We start from the raw sequence: 1487 nt of genomic DNA, 5'->3' as shown, positions 1-1487 counted from the left end.
GTCCAAATGATCTCTGTATTATTCCTTGCGGAATAATAGAATTGTACTATATTGTTCCTTCCTCTTCCTTTGTCCCATCAACCAGACTTCTCCTCCTTCTGATCTTGTAACTAGATCACAAAAATCACATCCAATAATCCCTTGGATCTCTTACACACATTCCTCAAACACTCTGCTCCTTTTCGTACTTCACACTTCTTACAATGCTTGATCCCCTTTACAAACAAGGAAAACATATTTCCTTTATACCATATCTTCAAAATAATTTCTTGATCATCCTTGAGGCTTTCCCAATTAATTATAATAAGATAAGTAATTAATTATAATTACAATAGCACTGTCAGCTCATAGTCTATACAAAACTTCACACGTGCGATACTAGGGCTTGCGCACTTGATGATGTCACCAACTAACTATCCTCTATCACTACTTGACTACACATCTTCTTACTACATTTCAGATGTAAGATAGCGAACAATCATCAGGAATTGCTTTCCCAATACTTTGTCTCTGAATTACTCTCTGTAAATCAAGTACAACTTCTATACATCTTTGACTTAGACTTTGCACACTCAACCACATCATCAAGACACTATGTAGAACATGTCCATGACTACACATCACCAAATAATCAAAACATTTTCCATACCATTAAGATCTATGTTAGCTACTTAGCCAGTCTTTACAGAAACCATGCTATGTTGACATTAATGACAAACATATCATGAATGCAACATGTCAATATTCTCCAATGCCCAAGATACTCCCCCAAAGTAGTATCATCAACATTCATGCTAACAATTTGCAGTGTTAGAAAATGAATTTGTAGTTTTAGCTAGGACATAGTGATAGCATTGGGGTTAATAGAGGTGGAATCTTAAAAGGATAGATTTGGAGATTGTCAGATCTCTGCCAAAAAGAGGCAAGCAATTTATGTATCTCTTAATTTGCTAATGTTTAATATAATTTTTTATCAGCACTATTGGTTTTCCCTTTGAAGTTTTTCCATAGGTAAATTGTCCAAAAATATTACATTCCTAGTGTTGTGTAATCTTTTCCTTATTTTATTTTTGAAGTTGCAATTGTGTTATTATTCAATATTTATTTTTTGGCAATCAAATAATCTATATAAGATAGTAGATTAATAATCACTAACTGCAATAGAATTTTCACAAGCTTGATGTATAGACTATTGAGTGTAACAATGCTAATGTTAGAATTAAATACATGGCTACTTCAATAGGTAAAGCGATGGCATTGAGTGGGTGGTCATGATTTTTGGGTAGTTAAGGGTGTTCTCTTTGTAAAGTCTAATTTGTCTACAAAAAATATTATGTTATGACACTGCATTCTAGACCCACATAGAAGAGAAGCTACTATGGATCTTGAAAAATAAAAAATCATTGAAGGTTTGATAGTTTTAATATTTAATTTAATTCTATGACCGTTATATTTATAGTAAACAATATCGTGTTCATTTTTACTTG

Source organism: Cupressus sempervirens, chromosome 4 (assembly GCF_028749045.1).
Source record: "Cupressus sempervirens isolate cs-2001-9-10 chromosome 4, ASM2874904v1, whole genome shotgun sequence".
Classification (NCBI taxonomy): Eukaryota; Viridiplantae; Streptophyta; class Pinopsida; order Cupressales; family Cupressaceae; genus Cupressus; species Cupressus sempervirens.
The sequence above is the reverse complement of the archived record's forward strand: the minus strand, read 5'-3'. Positions refer to the sequence as shown.